The sequence below is a fragment of the Anomaloglossus baeobatrachus genome, chromosome 7 (assembly GCF_048569485.1).
Source record: "Anomaloglossus baeobatrachus isolate aAnoBae1 chromosome 7, aAnoBae1.hap1, whole genome shotgun sequence".
In the NCBI taxonomy this organism is placed as follows: domain Eukaryota; kingdom Metazoa; phylum Chordata; class Amphibia; order Anura; family Aromobatidae; genus Anomaloglossus; species Anomaloglossus baeobatrachus.
Window position 1 is genome coordinate 227,423,013 of NC_134359.1, and position 26,390 is coordinate 227,449,402.

The following is a 26,390-nucleotide window of genomic DNA, read 5'->3' on the forward strand; positions in this document are numbered from 1 at the left end:
AGTAACCCAGTTAGCGAGTATTTCGCCTAACGAGCAAAGCTTGCTGTAAATTTGTAACTGTTTACGAGCAAGCCTTGCTGTACGAGCAAAATACTCACCGCACATACTTCCGGTACCTTACATCCACCGCGCTCTAACCCGCTCTTGCAGTACAAAACACACACAAACGCTCACCTTACCTTCTCTTCCCTCGCTGGCTTCCTGGAGCTTGCATGTATCGAGTAACCAAGGCGGCCGATACCGGACCTTCTGCTCCCAGCGCGCTGACGTCAAAGGCAAGAGCCGCTTGCCTCTGATTGGCCAGCGCGCTGCCTTTGAGTAGCGGCTGACAGGGGAAGGTCCTCCCTCCACAGGATGTGCATCGGGTAACCATCGTGAAGAGAGAGGAACTTCCCCTGTCAGACGCTACTCAAAGGCAGCGCGCTGGCCAGAGGCAAGCGGCTCCTGCCTTTGACGTCACCGCGCTGAGTGCGGAAGGTCCGGCATCGGTCGCCTTGGTTACCCGATACACATCTTGTACGGGCGAATTGCAAGTTCCAGGAGACCGACAAGGGAATGGAAGGTAAGGTGAGCATAACCTGTTTCTGTGTGTGTGTGTTTGCACATGTGTGGAATGGCACAATAGGGGACCAGGATGGGATATTTAACAAGTTGTGGAATGAATTGTCTGAGCTTGCATTATTTCCTATGGGAAATCTTGCTTTGCTGAACGAGTAACTTGGTTAACAACCACACTCCCAGAACGGATTATTCTCGTTAACCAAGGTTCCACTGTATTTGAAGGCTCCTTCTCCCAACAGCAATTGTAAGATCTCTCCACAGGCATCAATGGGATTTAGATCCAGACCCATTGCTAGCACTTCAGAACTCTCCAGCGCTTTGTTTCCACCCATTTCTGGGGGCTTCTTGCAAGTATTTTTGGCGTCATGGTCCTGCTAGAAGACCAATGGCATAGGACACACTCCCAGCTTTCTGATACTGGGCACTACATTGCCATTCAAAATTCTTTGGTAATCTTCAGATTTAATGATGCCTTGCACACAGTCCAGGCACCCAGTGCCAGAGGCAGCAAAACAACCCCAAAATGTCTTTGACCTCCATACTATTTGACTGTATGTACTGTTTTCTTTGTAGGCCTCATTCCATTTTGATAAACATTAGAATGATGTGCTTTACCAAAAAGTTGGTCTTGTGGACAGATGAGACCAAGATAGCTTTCCCAGAAGGATTTTGGTTAATCACAAACATTTTGGGAAACTGCCGTCTAACTTTTTTATGTCTCTGTGTCAGCAGTGGGGTCCTCCTAGGTCTCCTTCCATAGTGTTTCATTTCATTCAAATGTGGACAGATAGTTCCCCACTGATACACCCTGAACATGCGGGACAGCTTGAATATTTTTGCAACTTTATTATAGCTGCTTATCCACCATCCAAACTATCCTGCACTGTAATCTTTTATTAATTTCTCTGCCATGCAAAACCAAGAAAATTAGCTACAGTGCCAAGGGTTGTAAACTTGATTACAGTATGTTGCACATGGTGCACAAAGGAACATCAAGATCTCTGGAGATGGACTTGTAATCTTGAGATTGTTGATATTTTTAATAATTTTGGTTTTCAAGTGCTAAGAGTTCTATTCTTTCGGTTTTCAATGCTCCGTGTGATACACAGACACAATGCAAAGATGGAGTCTAACTTTTCCCCTTTCTATCTGGTTTTAGGTGTGATTTTCACATTACCCACACTTGTTACTTGCCACATGTGAGTTTGAATCAGCATCATGTGCTTGAAACAATGTTGTTTATCCACAATTTTGGAAAGGTGCTAATTTTTGCAGGCCATTTTTTTAGGCTTGTGTGTGAAATTATGTCCAATTTCCTTTTATTGTTCCAATACACACAAGAAATAAACATGTGTATGATAAAACATATGTAACTATTAATTTTCTAGGAGAAATACTTCATTTTCTGTAAAATTTCAAGGATGCCAAGACTTTTGGCCACGAGTGTATATCTTCGCAAAGAGCTGCTGTAATCATTTGTGTATAATTTTATATTACAGTATTGGTCTGCAATGCTTTGTGGGCCCAACATCCCATAATAGCTGTTCAGTTTTATCATGGAACAGGCTGTCCCGGAGAATTTCCATTTCCCAGGTCATCTTATCTTGGATTGACACACAGTGTTTTTTGCGACATAGGCTTTAGGTCATGAATACTTTAAAAGGGGTATGCCACTAAGGCCTAAGCCATATGGCGAGAAAATCGGTGCGAGTGGAGTGCGATAAAACATCGCATTCCCCTCGGACCCATTTTAGCCTGTGTGTCAGTGCACATGAGCAGTTATTTTCTCAGCCCTAATTGGACCGAGAAAACAATCGCAGCATGCTGCGGGTGTAATGAGAGACTCTCTCTCTCGCACCCATTCAAGTGAATGGGGAGAGAGAAAAATCGCACTGCACTCGCGGTACACCGGTGTACCATGCATGCAGAGCGAGAATCGCAATAGCCGGCTACGGAGGAGAGAGGGAGAGAAATCCACCCGTCCCCTCAGCGCTTGCCCACCCCCTGCAGCTGAGGTCCGCTCGCACAGTCGGACCGCAGTCGCAGGGATACTAGCGTGACACTCGGCTCCTGCTGTACTGCCAGCGCGAGCCGAGTGTCATGCGAGCATCGCAGTAGTGCACCGTGTGGCCCCGGCCTTACAATGGTTATAACCTGTGCACAGGACAGGTGCCAACCACTAAACACGTAACTACCAGAAGGGGCGCACGTGCGCTGTTACTCCAACCTCTATAGGACTGAGACAAATATAGCGCTAAGGAGGAGAAATCCCAGGACTGAGTCACTGCTTCTAAAAAAGGACAATCTCCGCGGTTTTGAGAAAGGGCAACACTGAAAATATTGTTTGGCACCAGACATTCTCCTTGAGGTCACAAATGGAATCTAATGTGTAAATATAGACAGAAAGGGTCAATTTGGAACCCACAGTAGGCGGCTTCATGTTATATGTGTGTAATATGGATATCTAATGAAATGGGATGTATCAATATTAAACATCAGTAAAATGACTATACTTAGTTCCAACCTCTAGCCCTGGACTATGCTGCAGCCGGGATACACATATGGGGCTGGTATATCCTGCACACCTCTCTTGATCCCTAGGCACCGCGATCTCCCCCTGACAAAGCAGAGTGAAATGGGGGAACTTTGACACCACGCCACCGCAGCATCTGACGGAAGTTACCATCCCTTACTTCTTGCTTATAACAACCTGGAGGGGGAAGGGCACCACCCTATGGGATCTCCTGGTATACCAAACGTACTATATGAACAAGGGAAGGAGTATACCAAAGTAGGGATCACCAAAAACAAATATTAAATAGGTACAAAAATCTTTATTAGAAAGCACAGAGACCGCACTACCAAACACACTGGTAATGTGGGACACAAATGAATTGGTCGCTGCCGATTCCTCCTAGGTACATCGCAAGTCGAGCATACTACAACTGTCGCTCTAGGAACGCCATTTATGTCCTCATTTGCGGATGCCCCAAACTTTATGTGGGCCAAACAACACAGGAGGTAAGGAGAAGGATCCAGCAGCACCTGTCTAGAGATGAGCAAATCTGTCCCGGTTCAGCTCGAGGTCTGTTCGCCGAACGGAGGTCCCGTTCGAGTTCGGCTCGTCGAACCGAACTCGAACTGCATAGGAAACAATGGCAGGCAATCACAAACACATAAAAACACCTAGAAAACACCCTCAAAAGGTGTCCAAAAGGTGACAAACAACTCACAACACAACACAAACACATGGGAAAGTGACAAGGACATATACTCATGCGAAAACAAAAGAGCTGGACAAGGAAAAAGAGGAGGAGACAGAGATATATGAGTATATGCAAGGAAACATCGATTCCATTATTGTGCAACTTGAGCCCTGCTCATTTTAGGCTTCCAATCTTGATAAATTGCCTGAGCTTGCCACGTACACCTTGGGGATCTTGTGTCCTGCAGCCAGCGTTCTCTCGGAACCTGTCTTCAGTGCTGCTGGGGGTCTGCTGGCAGATAAGCACACGTGTCTGTCCACTGACAATGTGGACATGGCTCTCAGAGGACTTTTCTTCCCCTGGGTCAGCCAGGGGACGGGAAAGGCACGCGTATTTTTGAGAGTGCTTCATGCAAAGCATCTTTTTCATCTTGAAAATTGGGTCAACTGATGCCAGTCAAGTGGGGTGTGTGTGGCCCAGTTAGTGGAAATGAGGGAGACTGTGGCTGGAGTCCCCTTACTGTGTTTTACATGCTTTTAGAAGGGCATGACATGGCTTAGAGGTTGACTTTCAGCATCTGGAAACTGTTGGCTACCAAAATGCTGCCTTTCCAACCTTTTTAACCGAGGATTTTCGAGACCTTATGTCCATCGCAGTGCCCCAAGAGCCGATGCCCAGGCACCACTCCTTCTCCAACAAAGGCGTGCACGCGCTACACCAGCATGTCGCACTAAACATCACTGATTCCTTGAGAAACTCTGTGTGACAGGGTGCATTTCACCACAGATTATTGGCCCAGTAAGCATGGACAGGGGCGTTACATGTCGCTGACTGGGCAATGGGTTACTGTGGGGAGAGATGGAGAAGGGTCTGCTGTACAAGTCTTGCCGTCCCCACGAGTTGTGTCAATCCTTCTTCTGTATGTAGAAGTTAATACACTGCTTCTGCCTTTCATCAATGGTTGTCTCCACTCAATCAGCAGCCAGGAAAGGCCGGGTGCGACAATGATGCAAACATGGGTGCGGCCCTTCGCTGTGACAATGTGACACACGTGCCTTGTGTGGTTCACGTGTTGAACCTGGTTGTCCAGCAATTTTTAAAGCACTATCCTGGCCCACATGGCCTTCTGCAGAGAGCACGGTGTAACGCAGGGGTCTCAAACTCGGCAGGGTGTATGGGCCGCACAGAAGAAAAAGAAAATTTGGGGGGCCGCATTCTTTGCAGGACAAAGTGACATTTTTATTGGTAGCATATATATTTTTTACATACCTTTTGCATCACTGATTTTGAACATTTTCACTTGTTTATTATAATAAATGTGCACATTCTTTGTTTAACTATATGAAAAAAAAATTTGATGGTACAAAAAAGTCATGTCTTATTTTTTTTTTTTTTTTTTTTTTACATTTTATCCCTTTTTTGTAACTAATAGGGTTACAATTATCACTATATAGAAATTTTGGCCAGCATCTTTTAGTAATATTCCCCATCTTGTTGTAATGTGCCCATCCTTGTGCCCTTGTAGTATTGTGCCCCATCCTAGTCCCATCCTACAGTAATGTGCTCATCCTTGTCCCCATCCTATAGTAATGTCCCCAGCCTTGTCTCCATCTTATCGTAATGTGCCCATCCTGTAGTAATGTGTCCAGCCTTGTCCCCATCTTATAGAAATGTTCCCCATCTTTGTCCCCTTGTAGCAATCTCCCTATCCTGTAGTACTGTCCCCATCATATAGTTGTCCCATTCTATAGTAATGTGCCCATCCTACAGTAATCTCCCTATCCTATAGTAATGTGTCCATCCTTGTCCCCAGCCTTATCCCTATCCTATAGTAATGTTTCTCATCCTTGTCCCCTTGTAGTAATGTCCCTATGCTGTAGTACTGTGCCCATCCTAGTCACCATCCTATAGTAATGTCCCCAGCCTTGTCCCCACTCTATAGTAATGTCCCCATCCAATAGTATTATGCCCATCCTTGTAATGTCCCCATCATTTAGTAATGTAGCCAGCCTTGTCCCCATCCTATAGAAATGTGTCCACCTTGTCCCTATTCTATAGTCATGTGCCCGCCTTGTCCCCATCCTATAGTCATGTGCCCACCTTGTCCCCATCCTATAGACATGTGCCCACCTTGTCCCTATCCTATAGTCATGTGCCCACCTTGTCCCCATCCTATAGTCATGTGCCCACCTTGTCCCCATCCTATAGTTATGTGCCCACCTAGTCCCTATTCTATATTCATATGCCCACCTTGTCCCTATTCTATAGTAATGTCTCCATCCTGTAGTAATGGTGGGGCGGGGGCAGTGGCTATAACTTACCAATCGCTCTCAGCTTCCACAGACTCTGGAGTGAAGCTGAGGGGGCGGTCTCCGGCCCCAGATCCACAGTGATTGGAGAGATCGGTCACAAGACCGGTCTCTCCAATCAGAGCTGGGGGCGGGTGAAACAGAGGTCACCCAGCTCCAGCCAATGATCAGCGCTATAGCTGCACTGATATGGCTGGATTTCAATGTTTCAGCCATTTTCAATGGCTGAAATATTACAGTGGCTGTGATTGGCTGACAAACGCCGCTCAGCCAATCACAGCCTCCGTAGGTCCGGGGAGGAGACACCACCCCTCTTGAGGTCCCCTCCTCCCCGAATCTAAGGTATTTGCAAAGTGATCGCAGCCACCGGGGCTGTGATTTCGCCATGATGTACTGGGTATGTCATGGGTCCTTAAGTACCAGGGAGCCATGACGTACCCAGTAAGTCATAGGTCGCTAAGGGGTTAATGTGCCATCCTTCACACACACACCCCCACCCCCACACCATTCTTCTCACCTGTCCCGCGCTCCCTCGGCTGCCTCATCTCTGCTTCGTGGGGCACCCAGGCGCGTGCCCCTGTTAACTATCGCGGGAGGTGCAGGGGCTGCAGCCCCTGTCAGTGATTTCTGTCAGATGATTGTTTTGCCGGCGCTGTGCGTGCAGAGCGGCTTAACTCTAAGAGCGCAGTGCCGCCAAAAACTTCATCTGACAAAGCGCAGACAGTGGCTGCGGCCCCTGCACCTAACGCGATAGGTAACAGGGGCACAGGCCTGGGGGCCGCACGAAGCAGCCTGAGGGGCCGCATGCGGCCCGCGTGTTTGAGACCCCTGGTGTAACGCCTTCCTTGATCCACACACTCAGATGGGCTGTAAATGATAGGCTAGAGGGAAGCCACTCACCAAGCAGGACCCCTAGAACCCTGAAACCCTTTAACCCCTATACAGGGATTAGGAATTACACAGGGCCCAAGGTGATTAATACCTGTGGAAGGCTGCAGTTCCAGAGAATAGTAGTCAGGCAGGGTCAAAACATTAATTGAGGAACAGGAACAGAATGGGACGGCCAGGACTTAATCAGAAAACAAGCAGAGGTGAAATGCGGATCGGTCAACAAGGTACATAAACAGCAAGCAGGAAAAGTAGTCAGGTAACAAGCACACAAAATCATAAAACTGAACTGGGGGTAAAATTAACCAGAGGTTCATAGCTATGTCTGGCAGTGGTCTGCAGACAGGATGGGCATAAAAAAGGGTGTGGTGTCTTCCCATTGGTTGTAGCTGAATGATGGTATTTCATCTGTGAGATACCCACCAGCTACATTCAGCCAGAGATTCTGCATCTGTCAAGGTAATGCAGCCCAGTGGGTGAACATAACCTGCGTCCACCTGCGCCGCTGGCATCGACTCCTCTCCCATCATCAGCACTATGCATGAAAGGAACACGTTGTCACCTGGCGACCGGAGTACAAATTGACGGAGCGTACTCCATTGGTGACTTAACAGCCATGTGCGGCAATGATGCAAACCTGGCTGCGGGCCATCGTCAGGGCAATGTGACACACGTGCCTTGTATGGCTCACGTGTTGAACCTAATTCTCCAGCAATTTTTAAAACACCATCCCGGCCTACATGGCCTTGTGCAGCGGGCACGCTCGCTATGTGCTCACTTCCATCGTGCGCACACAGCAGCTCAACAACTTTCGTCGCTACAGAAGTCTTTAGGGTCTGGCACTTAAACGCCGGAAATGCGATGTTCCGACACGCAGGAATTGGAATCTGTTGGAACATGTTGCAGCGTGTGTGGCAGCACCGCAGAGCCCTGCTGAAATACGGTATGACATATAGCCTGGGATAACTTGATCAAGAGGTGGTGCAGATCACGCTGCTGGAGTGGTGTCAGATCAAGGACCTATGCACCCTGCTACACAGTTTACAAATGTCGACGAAGATGTTTAGCACTGGCAATGTCATTCTCAGCGTGACAATTCTGGTCATCTACATGATGGAGCACACTGTAATTATTATTCAGAGTCAGGTGTTGGGACAAGAGGAAGGGGAGGAAGTACAGGAGGAGTCATATACGGAAGGGATAACAAGATCTACGAGGTCCAGATGGTCAGTGGCACCTAGGCGGCAGTCATGGTGAGGGAGAGGGATTAACAAGGGCGCATAGTATCAGCAAAAAGTGTTGAGGAAGGTGCAGGAGCCCATGAAGAAATGGAGGAGGAACTGGCGATGGGCATGGAAGACTCAGCAGATGAGTGAGAGCTTGCTCACATTTCGGTTGTGCGAGGTAGTGGGGAGAGGGCAGAGGAAGGAGGCACGATTCTCACCTCTCTGCCACCAACACACCAAGGACTTGGTCCTCCTGGATGCACAAGACACATGAGCGGCTTCTTGCTGCACTACCTACAACATGACCCTCGGATTGTACGAATTCAAAGTAATCCTGACTACTGGGTTGCCACACTGTTAGATCCCTGGTACAAGACAAAATTTGGCGAACTAATTCCTGCCATAGAAATGGACGCAGGTATACAGGAGTATCTGCAGAATGTGGTACGCAATCTTAGATCTGCTTTTCCACTAAACACCAGTGCTGCACAGAGTGAATCTCAACGCTTTGTCATGGATAGGAGGAAATGGTCTTTTCCTTGTTCACATCTGAGGGATCGAGGGCTGGCTGCTGTGCTGAGATGGCGTTGAGTACGGTGTCCCTGCAGAGTTGCACTTTTGGTCATATACCAAAATGAGTTGAAAAAGGACAGATGCTGGTGGAAAGGGGAACAGGTGTGTTGGAAAGGGGAAAAAAGTTTTGGTCCGTTGATTTGGTGGTTAAGCAACAGTAACATTTGCTGAAGAAACACCATCTGTTACAGTGGGACTGGCAGATTTGGATAAGGTGGTATATACTATGTTACCGCTATATAACGAAAATTAATAAGAAAAGAAAGAGGTATATATCCCCATCAGCAGTCAGTGTCCACCGTGCTCCCAGTTGGAAAAGGAGAGGTTGGCAACTGGAAGGTTAGGTTGAGGATACAGAGCTGTGTGGCTATGAAACTAATAGTAGCCTGAACCGAGTTAGACGCCATTCAGATCTGGAGACTGGGAGCCCTGTTAGCGTCACAGGGTCCACATGCCCACCCAGCCCAGGAACTCCCTGTTAACAACACAGGGGCCATTGAGTACGCTGACCGTGTGCGTAGGGGCCACACCTGTGGACAGCAGGCGCATCAGCAGCAGCAGGCCTGTTAATGCCACTGGGCTGCACAAGCAGGACTGGTAGGACAGGAGCTGGTCTTATCCGTTCTGCGTTACCAACTGTGGTGGTGGCCTGCATCGACACCCTATCCCTGCCTACCTCTGGCCTAAAGCCGCAATGGGTTCAACACATGGAGGTGTGCTCTTTCGGAGCATAATAGAAGAATGCGCACCTCCTTGTTGGCTCCAGCCCCTTTTATAACCTGGGTCCGCCCCAAACCAGGGTGAACCACAATGAACCTCCTGGAGACAAAAGTAGAGTGACACGTCATGAGTGGCATAACTAGCGTCCTATTTGGAACCGCAACTTCAATTATGACCTCATGGCTGCCATGACCCAAACACCTCACCAGACATCGTCTGACCATCAATAATGCGGTGACAAGTCATAGGGGTGGGCCTCTGCAAGCCATTTGGGAGGACACCTGATGCCCTGTGGTCTATATGGGACCCCCACATTAGGGGCAGGGCCAAAGAGTTCATTACCGGACCTAGTCTCTGATGCAGCAAGTGCCTGAGCATGCTCAGTAGCATGAAATACAGTCTCTGAAAAAAGACTATCAGCTTTAGCATGGTGTCTAGGCACAAAACAGGACTTAGACCCGGCACGGAATGCAAGTACCTGTGCAAAGAGGCTTTTGACACTTAGTGTGGGAGCATGCGCTGTATCCCGAAATGAAGACTTAGCGTCAGGAATGGCACAGTCAGGCTGAGCATACTCACTAGGCGAAACACTGTAGTTAGGCTGCGGCTGGGGTAAATCGGCACACGCATGCGCACTAGCTGCCTCTCCACACTTAGACGTGGAGGAGAAATTGCTCTTCGGGTGTGAACTTGGAGATGCTGTCTATGAACAGAAGGAAAAGCTAAAGGAAGCCTCACTTTCTATCCCTCCGAATTATCAAATGCAGCAATGAATTCCCTGAGTTTGCTATAACATTAGCGTAGCAAAATGTGCATGAGGGTGTCATGTAGAGGTGCTAGAAATAGCTTGGCACCAGTGGGGCACTAATGGAATACAACAGCCAGTTCTATGATGCCACTAAATGGCAGTATTTTTTGCTATCATTATAGCTTATTAAAAACAGAGCAGGAGGGTGTCATGCAGAGGTGCTGCACATAGATTTGCACTAGTGTGACTAGACAAAAGTCCAATAGCCACGTTTAGGATGCCACTAGGTACACTGACTGTTTGCTAGTATAATGGCTTAGTTAAAAAGAGTTGGAGTGTGCAGAGGACAGGAGGGTACAGTGCCAGGATTGTGGTGCTCTGGGTAGAGGAATGGAAGCCTGCCTTTCTATTCCCTCCTAATGGGGAAATGAAGCGACGAAATCCCTGACCTTGGCTACACAGACGCTGTCTCTGTTTTCAGGACCTGTCACCTATGGCTCTGACCCTGCCGGTACGAGCCCTTAAAAGGACTGATGGAAAGTGCTATCCCTATGCTGTCTAGCGCTGTGTATGGAGCGCATACAGCAGTATCGGCGATAGGACGGAGCTGCGCCAGTGATGTCTGACACCAAGGACGCAGAAGAGATAATGGCGTCCGGACGGACAGATACTCGTTTTTATAATGCAGGGACATGTGACATGGACATCCTATCACACATGCCGTTGCTTCTCTGGCTAAAAGTCCACTTAGCTGTGTGTGTGTGTCTGGGATTGGCTGACATGCTGGCCCGCCCCACAAGACGCGCGCTTAGGGAAGGAAGACAAGGGAAAAAAAAAAAAAATGGCGATCGCCATTATACAAACAGCAGTGATCTGAAGGCGCTGTTCCCGCACACTATACACTGAAATGTCATAATAGTGTGAGTCACAGAGTGACTTACACTATTACAGCGGAAAGCCAGCTAGGAATTAGCTGTTTTTTTGCTGCTAGAACCGTTCTCGAACGTTTCTAGAACTATCGAGCTTTTGCAAAAAGCTCGAGTTCTAGTTCGATCTAGAACAGGCCCCAAAATCACTCGAGCCTAGAACTGGAGAACCGCGAACCACGCTCAACTCTACACCTGTCCAACATAAACACCGCCGAGACGGATGTAAAGAAGGGCAAGACACTGACTTCAGTGGCCGCACACTTACCGACCATGGGGGGGCGCCCTTCCAACTTCAAAGTCATAGCGGTGGATTCAGTCCAACAAAGTATTAGGGGAGGGGATTGTGTGAAGGAACTACTTCGGAAAGAATCCAAATGGATTTACAATCTTAAGAGCTTGGCACCTCTTGGTTTAAATGAGGAACTCCTGTATACAGGGTTTTATAATACCATGTAAAATCTGTTTCATGCCTTGCCTTATGATTCTATCCCTTCTTTCAGTCTACTATCCTTCAAGAGAATAACAAAGAAGCATGAAACCGTGCAGGGAGAATATGTAATTCACTGCACAAGTCTATCGTGATTTTAGAACTGGATGACCACCTTTTCGGACCAAGAAGCTTTCCATCCCATTATCCTCCCATGAATGGATCTACGGGGAGAATAAACTTCAGAGACGACATTTGATTTGACAACTTGGTTCACCTCATTAATCCTCCGCCCGGAGAAAGTCTATGGAACAAAGAGACTCCAATTTGACCTGGTTCAGGTCTTCCCCTCTCCTGCATATGGTGTTAAAAGCCTGTTCTAACTGGGCCCCATTTTTTCTATTATTATTGTTTATTTCTGAAGTGATACACGAGCTGTATTCTGTAATTAGAAACACATGCTGGAAAGAACGATGTGCGTTTATATGCACCCTAATCGTTAGTTGATATTGGGGATTCCGAATACAATTTGGGACGCCGTCCCTCTACTTAATCAGGCTTTGTATTTCTTTTCTGAATCCAAGAAGCTTAGACAGGCCCCTCCCTTCCCTCTTCCCTCCCCCCCCCCCCCCACCCAGCCCTTGATCCCTAAGCGTTGGCCCAAATGCACATTTTGGGGGAACCTTTGGTGGTCATTGTCATCTATGTATGCGTCCTGTTCGGTATAACATGATTTTCTGAGTCATTGTCCATTTGCCTTGCCCTGTATTCAATCGTAACCTATCTCAGACCTCTCTGCCATTCATTGCAATCCTCTCCACGTAATTTGTCATAGATATGAGAGCCATCTGCATTTGGATATGGATATGCAATGGTTCCTTACAACTGTTTGTAGCACTACTAACAATGTTTTTCGTGTCCAAATAATGAAGGGTTTCACGTGACTAGGTTTTTATTCAATAACCTTATCACCTTTTACCTTGACCCGCTTTTTTGTTATTATAAGATTGATGTTTAATTGTCCCTTTTGAGGCAACCTTCCTGCAATTCTTTACAACTATTCTCAGTGCTGCGCTTGTAGTGCGTGTAGTATGAACAGCTTTTAGATATATCTGAGCGCGATATATACTATGAGGCTCCACACTGCAACTGCTGTTTGGCGATTCGCCCTGGACCAATCAGGAGAGCCTTTTTCTGAGTCTGGGTGTTGTGCTATGCCTGCTGCGCTATGACCTCCGCGCATGCGCATTGTAAACAGCCTGAAGGCTCAATAATAATATATCGTTGTTAAAACTTCACCAGTACTTTTCTTATCACATCTGCTCGACTTCAAGCACTTTACATTGCATTCCTGAGTATAATTTAGAGCGTCTTCTTATATTGTGTTCGCCGCTGATTATCTACAATGCTGTACGGCTTGCATATGCGCAGTGAGGCATTAATTTTATTTATTTTTTTCTCTGACATTGCTTCTCTCGCGCATGCGCAGTAGAGACATACTCTAATTGACTGGCCTGAACCACGTGATTCAGCCAAGATGGCGGCCGCCATCGGTTCATACAAACGCTAAGCCTCCCACAAAAAAAAACACACTGGTAAGCGTTTATCAAATTCATTTTGGTGGTTAAATAGGGCTCACAGTGGATTGTGCTTTGCCCCTCTCTCCCCCCTGAGGAAGCCACTTATTTAAGTGGCGATACGCGTGGGGTAGGGTAATCACGCCAGAACCCACCCTCTCTCTACCTGTGCCCGGTTAGGTCATTTGTTTGGGGCCTGCTTGGGGATTTCCTTATGGCTCTCTACAGGTTGCCAGGTTGCTCACATACTTTTGTTAAGAGCAGTGGCCTCTATGGGATCTTATACCTTGCTTTGTATTCTGATGCATTACGCTTGCTATTATTGATTTTCCGTAGGTTTGCTAGCCTGTCTATCTTGTTCTGCAGCAGATAACCTGAGCACTATTGGCTCAGCTTATTTTAAGGTTGCTACCATACCTTAATTGTTATCTGTCCTTTAGCTCCTTGGACACAGGTGCACCTGTGCTTCCTGGGAACTATTTTTGAACAGTGTGTTATTGTGCGTTTATTTTACACTGTTCTCTATATACTGTGCATATACTGACACTTGCATTTGCACATTTCTACCATAACGTATAGAGTGCATAGGACATCATTTGTGCATGTACATTGCATTGTACTATAATGGGCTAGCACTAATTTGTTAAACTAACGGCTTGATCACCTTGGTCTGAGCTCCTATTACCTTTATATACGTACCGGTTAGTCCTGGGTTACTGATCCATCTCCGTCATCTTGCGATATTATATGTGAATGTTTCTGCTCCGCCCATAGGTGGCAATGTTATTACAGAACTTAATGTTTAATCCTAGGTTATACAGTTAGGTCCAGAAATATTTGGACAGTGACACAATTTTCGCGAAATGGGCTCTGCATGCCACCACATTGGATTTTAAATGAAACCTCTACAACAGAATTCAAGTGCAGATTGTAACGTTTAATTTGAAGGTTTGAACAAAAATATCTGATAGAAATTGTAGGAATTGTACACATTTCTTTACAAACACTCCACATTTTAGGAGGTCAAAAGTAATTGGACAAATAAACCAAACCCAAACAAAATATTTTTATTTTCAATATTTTGTTGCGAATCCTTTGGAGGCAATCACTGCCTTAAGTCTGGAACCCATGAATATCACCAAACGCTGGGTTTCCTCCTTATTAATGCTTTGCCAGGCCTTTACAGCCGCAGCCTTCAGGTCTTGCTTGTTTGTGGGTCTTTCCGTCTTAAGTCTGGATTTGAGCAAGTGAAATGCATGCTCAATTGGGTTAAGATCTGGTGATTGACTTGGCCATTGCAGAATGTTCCACTTTTTTGCACTCATGAACTCCTGGGTAGCTTTGGCTGCATGCTTGGGGTCATTGTCCATCTGTACTATGAAGCGCCGTCCGATCAACTTTGCGGCATTTGGCTGAATCTGGGCTGAAAGTATATCCCGGTACACTTCAGAATTCATCCGGCTACTCTTGTCTGCTGTTATGTCATCAATAAACACAAGTGACCCAGTGCCATTGAAAGCCATGCATGCCCATGCCATCACGTTGCCTCCACCATGTTTTACAGAGGATGGGGTGTGCCTTGGATCATGTGCCGTTCTCTTTCTTCTCCAAACTTTTTTCTTCCCATCATTCTGGTACAGGTTGATCTTTGTCTCATCTGTCCATAGAATACTTTTCCAGAACTGAGCTGGCTTCATGAGGTGTTTTTCAGCAAATGTAACTCTGGCCTGTCTATTTTTGGAATTGATGAATGGTTTGCATCTAGATGTGAACCCTTTGTATTTACTTTCATGGAGTCTTCTCTTTACTGTTGACTTAGAGACAGATACACCTACTTCACTGAGAGTGTTCTGGACTTCAGTTGATGTTGTGAACGGGTTCTTCTTCACCAAATAAAGTATGCGGCGATCATCCACCACTGTTGTCATCCGTGGACGCCCAGGCCTTTTTGAGTTCCCAAGCTCACCAGTCAATTCCTTTTTTCTCAGAATGTACCCGACTGTTGATTTTGCTACTCCAAGCATGTCTGCTATCTCTCTGATGGATTTTTTCTTTCTTTCAGCCTCAGGATGTTCTGCTTCACCTCAATTGAGAGTTCCTTAGACCGCATGTTGTCTGGTCACAGCAACAGCTTCCAAATGCAAAACCACACACCTGTAATCAACCCCAGACCTTTTAACTACTTCATTGATTACAGGTTAACGAGGGAGACGCCTTCAGAGTTAATTGCAGCCCTTGGAGTCCCTTGTCCAATTACTTTTGGTCCCTTGAAAAAGAGGAGGCTATGCATTACAGAGTTATGATTCCTAAAGCCTTTCTCCGATTTGGATGTGAAAACTCTCATATTGCAGCTGGGAGTGTGCACTTTCAGCCCATATTATATACTAGAAGGTGGCCCGATTCTACGCATCGGGTATTCTAGAATTTACGTATTGTGTAGTTCATGTATGATTTTTGTTATATATATATATAGATGTTGTTGTGTGTAGTTACTAAGTGTTTGTGTAGGGCGCTGTACATGTTCTGAGTGTCGCGGGGGGTGAGAGCGGTGTTGTATGTGTGTTGCGTGTGTTGCGTTGTTTGTGGAGCGCTGTGTGTCTGTAGCGTTGTGTGTGTGTGTGTGTGTTGTGCGGTTTGTGTGGGTGTGGTGTGTTTTGGGGGGAGGTATGTTTTGAGCAATGTGTGTGTTGTGCAGTATGTGCGTATATTTGTGTGTGCAGCGTTGTCTGTGTGGGTGTCTGTGTAGGGCGTTGTTTGTGATTCCTAGTGTGTGTGTGTTGTGCAGTGCGCGTGTGTGTGTGTGTTGGGGGGAGGTGTGCACCTCCCATCGTGCTCCACCCGCCATGCTGCGCACTTGCAAACGTGCTCCATCCGCCATGCTGCGCACTCCTAAACGTGCTCCATCCGCCATGCTGCGCACTCCCAAACGTGGTCCATCCGCCATGCTGCGCACTTCTAAACGTGCTCCATCCGCCATGCTGCGCACTCCCAAACGTGCTCCATCCGCCATACTGCGCACTCCCGATCGTGCACCATCCGGCATGCTGCGCACTCCTAAACGTGCTCCATCCGCCATGCTGCGCACTCCCAAACGTGCTCCATCCGCCATGCTGCGCATTCTCAAACGTGCTCCATCCGCCATGCTGCGCACTCCCAAACGTGCTCCAGTGCGCAGTATGGCGGATGGAGCACGTTTGGGAGTGCGCAGCATGGCGGATGGAGCACGTTTGGGAGTGCGCAGCATGGCGGATGGACCACGTTTGGGAGTGCGCAGCATGGCGGATGGACCACGTTTGGGAGTGCGCAGCATGGGGGATGCAGCACGATGGGGAGTGCGCAGTATGGCGGATGGAGCACGTTTGCTCAGCCTCTCTCCTTCCAGCCTCCCTCAGCATCAGCCTCCCCTCCTCAGCCTTCCTGAGGATCAGCCTCTCTCGTCCCAGCCTCCTTCCTCCCAGCCTTCCCATCCCAGCCTCCTTCAGCATCAGCATTCCCCTCTTCCCCATGATCAGCCTCTCTGCTCCCAGCCTCCTCCAGCACGGCCTGGTCCTCTGCCGACACTCACACACCCGATCGCATCCACTCACACACACACCCGATCGCATCCACTCACACACACACCCGATCGCATCCACTCACACACACACCCGATCGCATCCACTCACACACACACCCGATCGCATCAACTCACACACACACCCGATCGCATCCACTCACACACACCCGATCGCATACACTCACACACACCCGATCGCATCCACTCACACACACACCCGATCGCATACACTCACACACACCCGATCGCATCCACTCACACACACCCGATCGCATCCACTCACACACACCCGATCGCATACACTCACACACACCCGATCGCATACACTCACACACACCCGATCGCATCCACTCACACACACCCGATCGCATCCACTCACACACACCCGATCGCATCCACTCACACACACCCGATCGCATCCACTCACACACACCCGATCGCATCCACTCACACACACAGACACTGACGATATCGCACTTACGCGCTCATACTGACAACATCCGGGGATATCACATGCTTCTGGCCATGTGATCCTCCGTCAGGTCCTGGAAGATCACAACAGCACATTTTCGCCGCCGAGAAGCAAGCGATATCCCAGGATGTTGTGAGTATGTGGATGCGATGTGAGGTGTGTGTGAGGTGTGTGTGAGGTGTGTGTAAGAGTGAGTGTGAGTGTGATCTGATGTGTGTGTATGTTTGTGTGTGTGCGTGTGGATCTTCTGGCGCAGCAGGACCTTGATGGGCTTGATACCAACGTATCCACACCACTCCCACCACTGCCGTGCGAGCGGGGGGCCGGGGGGGGGGGGAGGGGGGGGGGGAGGGAGTACAGTACTCACCTCCGTGACAGCGCTTGTAACCATGCGAGCATGGTTAGCAACGTATCCACACCAGTCCTGTGCGAGCGGGGGCGGGGGCGGGGGGGGGGGGGGAGGGGGGGGGGGGGTGGGCAGGGAGTACCGTACTCACCTCCGTGACAGCCGTGTCAGTTCGAGAAATGCGCGGGAGGAGGGAGGGGGTGGGGCCAGAGCTAACGTGCATTGCGTGAGGGGGGCGGGGCGTGGCGTGGCCGAATTGCCAATGCCTGCAGGGTGCCGGGGCGAGAGGCCAATCTGTGGGGGGGGGCGGAGCCTGGGCGAGCGGCTGGCCAATCCGTGTGGGGGGCGCAGCCTGGGCGAGCGGCCAATCCGTGTGGGGGGGCGGGGCCATGGCGAGCCCAGCGGCCAATCAGCTTTGTGTCACCGTAAGGACACAATTTTGGAGCATGACAGACAGACAGACAGACAGACAGACAGAATAAGGCAATTATATATATAGATATAATTGTATTTCTGTTATGTTTTTGTAAACAGCTAAAATAACAAAACTTGTGTCACTGTCCAAATATTTCTGGACCTAACTGTATTAATTCCCTACCTACCAGTTTCACTATTGAGAGGCCTTTTGAGCATATTATATGCCATTACTTTTTCACTAAGGGTTCTGACTTTGAAATGTATGCCTGTTTGGCTTTTTAACTGTTTTTAATGTACAATTCATGTGTGTCCCACATCACCAGTGTGTTTGGTAGTGCGGTCTCTGTGCTAATAAAGATTTTTGTACCTATTTAATATTTGTTTTTGGTGATCCCATACTTTGGTATACTCCTTCCCTTGTTCATTTACTTCTTGCTTATCCCGCATTCATATTATATTCCCCATCATCCATACTGATCATATTTCCTGTAGCTTATGAATGATGTTTTCCGTTTTGGTTTCTAGCCCTCAGCACACACACTTTACTATGTGCACTTCACCTGATGATCGATTTGTGGTAATGTGACAAATACCTTTTTATTTTCTTACTGATGAGGCTGCCATTTTGTGGTATAAATCGGATTATTTTCTAGTGATGCTTCTGGATATACAATATATAAGTCACTGTGTATATATTTTAGCAACATATAGAAAGAAAAAAAAAAACTGAACCGGTCCTTTTTTTTTACTGATAACATTTCACAGAATAACCTGATGAATTTACTCGTTAGGTTCATTTGCTACACAATTTTTTATGTATATTTTTCTTGTTTAAAAGAGAACAACATTTAACTTTTGCTCTGCAATGGAGACTTTTTTGTAATTTTATTTTTGTTAAATTTTTTGCAAATTTTCTACACACTTTTTTTTTTTTTTTTTTTAAGAGCTCACCAATGACCTCTGGGGAACAATACTTGGCCCTCGAGACAGCGGCCCCCCGATACATGACTGGTTTTGGGCATTGCAGTACGGACTACCAGTGACGGTGATACGTGTGCCCAGTGTACAGCAGCCGCAATATGACAATTCACCGGCGTCGTCCAGTCTCCAGGACGCTGTGCCTTGTGGCTGGGGAATGAGTGGACTGAGAGGGAGGATAACCACGTTTTAGCACTGTGGCTAGTAGAGGTCACCGAGCGAGGCCGCTCTGAAGCACCCCGTGCCCCCACAGCACCGCACCGCCTCCCCCGACACACAGACACACACACACACACACACACACACACCGCACCGCCTCCCCCGACACACACACACACACACCGCACCGCCTCCCCCGACACACACACACACACACACACACCGCACCGCCTCCCCCGACACACCACACACACACACACACCGACGCACCGCCTCCCCCGACACACACACACACACACGCACCGCCTCCCCCGACACACACACACACACACACCGCACCGCCTCCCCCGACACACACACACACACACACCGCACCGCCTCCCCCGACACACACACACACACACACACACACACCGCACCCGCCTCCCCCGACACACACACACACACCGCACCGCCTCCCCCGACACACACACACACGCACCGCCTCCCCCGACACACAAACACACGCACCGCCTCCCCCGACACACACACACACACACACACACCGCACCGCCTCCCCCGACACACACACACACACACACACACACCGCACCGCCTCCCCCGACACACACACACACACACACACACCGCACCCGCCTCCCCCGACACACACACACACGCACCGCCTCCCCCCGACACACACACACACACACACCCCGCACCGCCTCCCCCGACACACACACACACACACACCCCGCACCGCCTCCCCCGACACACACACACACACACACACACCCCGCACCGCCTCCCCCGACACACACACACACACACACCCCGCACCGCCTCCCCCCGACACACACACACACCGCACCGCACCGCCTCCCCCGACACACACACACACACACACACCGCACCGCCTCCCCCGACACACACACACACCGCACCGCCTCCCCCGACACACACACACACACACACCGCACCGCCTCCCCCGACACACACACACACACACACGACACCGCACCGCACCGCCTCCCCCGACACACACACACACACACGCACCGCCTCCCCCGACACACAACACACACACCACCGCACCGCCTCCCCCGACACACAAACACACACACGCACTCGCCTCCCCCGACACACAAACACACACACGCACCGCCTCCCCCGACACACACACACACACACGCACCGCCTCCCCCGACACACACACACACACACACGCACCGCCTCCCCCGACACACAAACACACACACCGCACCGCCTCCCCCGACACACACACACACACACACACACACGCACACACCCCGCACCGCCTCCCCCGACACACACACACACACCCCGCACCGCCTCCCCCGACACACACACACACACCCCCGCACCGCCTCCCCCGACACACACACACACACCCCGCACCGCCCTCCCCCCGACACACACACACACACCCCGCACCGCCTCCCCCGACACACACACACACCCCGCACCGCCTCCCCCGACACACACACACACACACACGACAACACCCGCACCGCCTCCCCCGACACACACACACACACACACCCCGCACCGCCTCCCCCGACACACACACACACACACACCCGCACCGCCCTCCCCGACACACACACACACACACACACCCCGCACCGCCTCCCCCGACACACACACACACACACACACACACCGCACCGCCTCCCCCGACACACACACACACCGCACCGCCTCCCCCGACACACACACACACGCACCGCCTCCCCCGACACACACACACACGCACCGCCTCCCCCGACACACACACACACACGCACCGCCTCCCCCGACACACACACACACACACCGCACCGCCTCCCCCGACACACACACACACACCGCACCGCCTCCCCCGACACACACACACACACACACCCGCACCCGCCTCCCCCGACACAGCACACACACACACACACACACACACCCGCACCGCCTCCCCCGACACACACACACACCGCACCGCCTCCCCCGACACACACACACACCGCACCGCCTCCCCGACACACACACGACACACACACACAGCACACACACACACACACACGCACACACACACACACCCTGCACCGCCTCCCCCGACACACACACGCACACGCACCCGCACCGCCTCCCCCGACACACACACAGCACACGCACCCCGCACCGCCTCCCCCGACACACACACGCACACGCACCCCGCACCGCCTCCCCCGACACACACACGCACCCCGCACCGCCTACCCCCTGACACACACACACGCACACCCGCACCGCCTCCCCCGACACACACACGCACCCCGCACCGCCTCCCCCGACACACACACGCACCCCCGCACCGCCTCCCCCGACACACACACGCACCCCGCACCGCCTCCCCCGACACACACACGCACCCCGCACCGCCTCCCCCGACACACACACGCACCCCCGCACCGCCTCCCCCGACACACACACGCACCCCGCACCGCCTCCCCCGACACACACACGCACTCCGCACCGCCTCCCCCGACACACCACACGCACCCCGCACCGCCTCCCCCGACACACACACGCACCCCCGCACCGCCCTCCCCCGACACACACACGCACCCCGCACCGCCTCCCCCGACACACACACACGCACCCCGCACCGCCTCCCCCCGACACACACACGCACCCCGCACCGCCTCCCCCGACACACACACGCACCCCGCACCGCCTCCCCCGACACACACACGCACCCCGCACCGCGCCTCCCCCGACACACACACGCACCCCGCACCGCCTCCCCGACACACACACGCACGCCTCGACCCCGCACCGCGCCTCCCCCGACACACACACGCACCCCGCACCGCCTCCCCCGACACACACACGCACCCCGCACCCGCACGCCTCCCCCGACACACACACGCACCTCCGCACCGCGCCTCCCCCGACACACACACGCACCCCCGCACCGCCTCCCCCGACACACACACGCACCCCGCACCGCCTCCCCCGACACACACACGCACCCCGCACCGCCTCCCCCGACACACACACGCACCCCGCACCGCCTCCCCCGACACACACACGCACCCCGCACCGCCTCCCCCGACACACACACGCACCCCGCACCGCCTCCCCCGACACACACACGCACCCCCGCACCCGCCTCCCCCGACACACACACACGCACCCCGCACCACGCCTCCCCGACACACACACGCACCCCGCACCGCCTCCCCCGACACACACACGCACCCCGCACCGCCTCCCCCGACGACACACACACGCACCCCGCACCGCCTCCCCCGACACACACACGCACCCCGCACCGCCTCCCCCGACACACACACGCACCCCCGCACCCCGCTCACCGCCTCCCCCGACACACGCACACGCACCCCGCACCGCCTCCCCCGACACACACCGCACCCCGCTCCCGCACCGCCTCCCCCGACACACACTCGCACACGCACCCCGCACCCGCCCTCCCCCCGACACACACACGCACGCCTCCCCCGACACACACACGCACACGCACCCCGCACCGCCTCCCCCGACACACACACGCACACGCACCCCGCACCGCCTCCCCCGACACACACACGCACACGCACCCCGCACCGCCTCCCCCGACACACACACGCACACGCACCCCGCACCGCCTCCCCCGACACACACACGCACACGCACCCCGCACCGCCTCCCCCGACACACACACGCACACGCACCCCGCACCGCCTCCCCCGACACACACACGCACACGCACCCCGCACCGCCTCCCCCGACACACACACGCACACGCACCCCGCACCGCCTCCCCCGACACACACACGCACACGCACCCCGCACCGCCTCCCCCGACACACACACGCACACGCACCCCGCACCGCCTCCCCCGACACACACACGCACACGCACCCCGCACCGCCTCCCCCGACACACACACGCACACGCACCCCGCACCGCCTCCCCCGACACACACACGCACACGCACCCCGCACCGCCTCCCCCGACACACACACGCACACGCACCCCGCACCGCCTCCCCCGACACACACACGCACACGCACCCCGCACCGCCTCCCCCGACACACACACGCACACGCACCCCGCACCGCCTCCCCCGACACACACACGCACACGCACCCCGCACCGCCTCCCCCGACACACACACGCACACGCACCCCGCACCGCCTCCCCCGACACACACACGCACACGCACCCCGCACCGCCTCCCCCGACACACACACGCACACGCACCCCGCACCGCCTCCCCCGACACACACACGCACACGCACCCCGCACCGCCTCCCCCGACACACACACGCACACGCACCCCGCACCGCCTCCCCCGACACACACACGCACACGCACCCCGCACCGCCTCCCCCGACACACACACGCACACGCACCCCGCACCGCCTCCCCCGACACACACACGCACACGCACCCCGCACCGCCTCCCCCGACACACACACGCACACGCACCCCGCACCGCCTCCCCCGACACACACACGCACACGCACCCCGCACCGCCTCCCCCGACACACACACGCACACGCACCCCGCACCGCCTCCCCCGACACACACACGCACACGCACCCCGCACCGCCTCCCCCGACACACACACGCACACGCACCCCGCACCGCCTCCCCCGACACACACACGCACACGCACCCCGCACCGCCTCCCCCGACACACACACGCACACGCACCCCGCACCGCCTCCCCCGACACACACACGCACACGCACCCCGCACCGCCTCCCCCGACACACACACGCACACGCACCCCGCACCGCCTCCCCCGACACACACACGCACACGCACCCCGCACCGCCTCCCCCGACACACACACGCACACGCACCCCGCACCGCCTCCCCCGACACACACACGCACACGCACCCCGCACCGCCTCCCCCGACACACACACGCACACGCACCCCGCACCGCCTCCCCCGACACACACACGCACACGCACCCCGCACCGCCTCCCCCGACACACACACGCACACGCACCCCGCACCGCCTCCCCCGACACACACACGCACACGCACCCCGCACCGCCTCCCCCGACACACACACGCACACGCACCCCGCACCGCCTCCCCCGACACACACACGCACACGCACCCCGCACCGCCTCCCCCGACACACACACGCACACGCACCCCGCACCGCCTCCCCCGACACACACACGCACACGCACCCCGCACCGCCTCCCCCGACACACACACGCACACGCACCCCGCACCGCCTCCCCCGACACACACACGCACACGCACCCCGCACCGCCTCCCCCGACACACACACGCACACGCACCCCGCACCGCCTCCCCCGACACACACACGCACACGCACCCCGCACCGCCTCCCCCGACACACACACGCACACGCACCGCCTCCCCCGACACACACACACCCCGCACCGCCTCCCCCGACACACACACACCCCGCACCGCCTCCCCCGACACACACACACACACACCCCGCACCGCCTCCCCCGACACACACACACACACACACCCCGCACCGCCTCCCCCGACACACACACACACACACCCCGCACCGCCTCCCCCGACACACACACACACACACCCCGCACCGCCTCCCCCGACACACACACACACACCCCGCACCGCCTCCCCCGACACACACACACACACCCCGCACCGCCTCCCCCGACACACACACACACACCCCGCACCGCCTCCCCCGACACACACACACACACCCCGCACCGCCTCCCCCGACACACACACACACACCCCGCACCGCCTCCCCCGACACACACACACACACCCCGCACCGCCTCCCCCGACACACACACACACACCCCGCACCGCCTCCCCCGACACACACACACACACCCCGCACCGCCTCCCCCGACACACACACACACACCCCGCACCGCCTCCCCCGACACACACACACACACCCCGCACCGCCTCCCCCGACACACACACACACCCCGCACCGCCTCCCCCGACACACACACACACACCCCGCACCGCCTCCCCCGACACACACACACACACCCCGCACCGCCTCCCCCGACACACACACACACACCCCGCACCGCCTCCCCTGACACACACACCGCACCGCCTCCCCTGACACACACACCGCACCGCCTCCCCTGACACACACACCGCACCGCCTCCCCTGACACACACACCGCACCGCCTCCCTTGACACACACACCGCACCGCCTCCCTTGACACACACACCGCACCGCCTCCCCTGACACACACACCGCACCGCCTCCCCTGACACACACACACCGCACCGCCTCCCCTGACACACACACACCGCACCGCCTCCCCTGACACACACACCGCACTGCCTCCCCTGACACACACACACCGCCTCCCCTGACACACACACCGCACCGCCTCCCCTGACACACACCAGTGCTGTCAGGTAGCAGCTGGATGCCAGTAATAAGCCCCTGTCGTTTCGGTGCCAACACACAGAGGTCGAAATATCTGGCGCTCTCATGAATGTTATCCTGTTAAGCTGACCCCTCCAGGCACTTCTTCCCCAGTCACCCCCGTTACACCATTACATACCTGCTCTCGCTTCACTTGCAGCTCCCGAGGGTGCCGCCATCTTCCCCAGCGTCAGCGGATCACTCGCTCTCCTTCCGCCTGACATCCCCGGCTATTGGTAGTCTCGTGCGCATGCGCGGCCAAGGCGCGCGGTCACGTGCTCAAACCTGTCACAGGTTTCCTCCAGAGTAGTAGTCACATGACGGTGCCTGCACACCCACCGAGAATCCATCCCATAATAACCCCCCTCACGCACTGACTAGCCAATGCCATCCCATAATAGTCCTCTCACTGACTATCCATCCCATAATAGTCCTCTCACTCAGACTATCCATCCCATAATAGTCCTCTCACTGACTATCCATCCCATAATAGTCCTCTCACTGACTATCCATCCCATAATAGTCCTCTCACTCAGACTATCTATCCCATAATAGTCCTCTCACTAAATATCCATCCCATTAGTTCACTTCCTCACTGAGTATCCATCCTATAATAGCCCCCTCAATGAGTATCCATCCCATAATAGCCCCCTCACTCACTGAGTATCCATATCAATCCCAGTGGGCCTCAGCAGGTATGGTGGCTGTGATGGGCCATTGCCTGTGTCACTCCTGATCCCCTGTCACGATTGTGCTGTCTCACCCGGCAGGTTTTCTGCAGAAGCCGCTACACCCTCAGGGTTTGTGGGTGAAACATGTAGTGTTTGAAGCAGAAGACGTCTTCGGAAAACGCAGGCGGTGCTTTGCTGTCTTTTTACATCTGTTAAAATAATAAAAAATAAGGCT

The 26,390-nt window shown here is 53.4% G+C and overlaps 1 protein-coding gene across 2 annotated transcripts in view; it reads right to left on the reverse strand.

The window, feature by feature from the left end:
• The window catches only part of BFAR (bifunctional apoptosis regulator), a 77,123-nt gene extending 51,411 nt beyond the window's left edge, over positions 1-25,712 (reverse strand). For both annotated transcript variants that reach the window (XM_075317933.1, XM_075317932.1), the window contains exon 1: positions 25,624-25,712. The gene's annotated coding sequence lies outside the window, so the exon portion shown is untranslated. The remainder of the gene's footprint in view (positions 1-25,623) is intronic.
• Positions 25,713-26,390: the final 678 nt, after the last annotated feature.